This window comes from Anneissia japonica, unplaced genomic scaffold, assembly GCF_011630105.1.
Source record: "Anneissia japonica isolate Jap-2015-1 unplaced genomic scaffold, ASM1163010v1 scaffold3782_len1007564_cov172, whole genome shotgun sequence".
NCBI classification, from domain to species: Eukaryota; Metazoa; Echinodermata; class Crinoidea; order Comatulida; family Comatulidae; genus Anneissia; species Anneissia japonica.
The window spans coordinates 324082-325970 of NW_022716546.1; the positions used below are offsets into that span (position 1 = coordinate 324082).

General features: G+C 34.0%; 1 protein-coding gene across 2 annotated transcripts in view; it reads right to left on the reverse strand.

Moving 5' to 3' along the window:
* LOC117109758 (alpha-2,8-sialyltransferase 8B-like) overlaps positions 1–1685 on the reverse strand; it is a 12089-nt gene extending 10404 nt beyond the window's left edge. For both annotated transcript variants that reach the window (XM_033252170.1, XM_033252169.1), the window contains exon 1: positions 1566–1685. The gene's annotated coding sequence lies outside the window, so the exon portion shown is untranslated. The remainder of the gene's footprint in view (positions 1–1565) is intronic.
* Positions 1686–1889: the final 204 nt, after the last annotated feature.

Here is a 1889-nt window from a genome sequence, read left to right on the forward strand (position 1 = left end):
TGCCAACGTTGGTACGAGTAGGTTAGTCTACAAACGTCGCCTAAAGTAATTGATTTTACCCGGCAGAACGAAAGAAGGAAACTCCGCTTTTCAGTTGTCTTAGGCGATAGTTTTTTGACAAACAATGACATTTCAGAGGTCAAATTGCTGTCAAGAATATGAATTGGCTGCTTCGCAGCAATAAGAGACTTGTGGCAAGTCTAGTGGCTAGCAAAACATGTTAATTTCTCTTTTTTGAAGCTAAACTTGATGTCTCTTAATTTTGTTTAACACACCGAAGATATATCAGACTATACGTATACAATCGTTTTTATCGCAAGTTACAAAAAGCACGTTTTTAGTGGGGTGACCCAAAACCACAAAAGGGCTGTAAACTCGTACGCTATCAAAATGGGTTTTTAATCTTTTGAATAAACAAGGTTATTTTCTTCATTCAATAAAGATAATCCGTACCATGGTGCTATGCTCTAGAAAATTACTTTCTAAAACCATTTCGAAAGTAATTGTAATGTCGACACGCACGTTATTGTTTGATTCTTTAAAGTTGTTTGACTATTTTGATCCGCTTCACTGCCAGTTGGCAAGAGGATTGTTGTCCAAATCTTTTTCAACAAGTCATGAAACAGTTTAGTATTATTTGAATTAATTCAAGGCTATTTCCTTCATTTATGTATACACTTTAAGTTTGTTCAACTATTTTGTACACGATTTTGAATGACTTCATAAATACGTTTTAGATTTACTTCACTACAAAGAACCGACCATTATTTTATAGTGTACTGTTTGTTTATTCTGAAATCACATACATAGCATACGAGTACTAATAAACGTATTATTATGTCTGATAGTTTTCATTTATCTATTTTGGGGCCTGAATTTTGTGCAGTGAATAAGTTGTTTGGAAGCGACGTATGGCGGCTTGAAAGTTGGTGAATTTAAATTCGTTTCTTCATAAAATTACAAAATTTTAGGGTTAGAGTTGAAATATTGAATCTAAACTTCAAAAATAGTAAGATAAAAGGTAATACTTTATATTTATGACATAATCACATTTTGCTCAAATTACATGTTATACTGTATATTTAGCCCTTTTTCTCGAAACCTGGTGATGCGAGTTTACAGCCCTTTCGTGGTCTTGGGTCACATATACTCTAAAACAGGAATAAGCTTATGTACAACACCCACTCACAAAGAATAAACACTCGATTTCCCGACACGACAAGCACTGCACTACTGGTATGAAATAGTTGGAAATTTACATTGGAAGTTGGAAATATATTGTCGGCTCGTAATACTGATAACAACTAGTCAGACGCATCTAACCTGGAGGGCCTTAAATGAGAAAAACTACGAATTATTTGGGAACTATGTTTTATGCGATTGATATAGTATGATTGAACGTATAAGTTGGAAAGCCGACTCAGCTACAGAATTTAGAAATAATTTGTTAAGCATATGTTGCTCAATGCGAAAACGGGTTACCGAGGCTGGGTATTCATGACTACGATCATGCATAATTCGCCAATTTTGAGCATTTTTGAAAAAGAAAATTCTGAAAATACAACCTGGTGTTTTCTTCGTTCCCTTGGTAAGCGTCAAAACATAGGTGTATTAATCGACTATTAAACTGTTAGCTAGTATGTTCACAAAGAAGGCGCAACGCCCGATGTATCATGGGATTGCTCCCTGAGTAAAAATGCGATTGCCTGCCCTCAATCGTTGTATATGTCTGAGACAATATATGTACGACAAAAAAATATATATTTCAGTGGCCCTAATAGGCTTTCGTAAATTTCCATATTATTTACAAAAACAATATTGTTCAAATAAATTAAACCTAAAACACACAGTAATGTATCTATCGATATATATTATGCTATATATATATA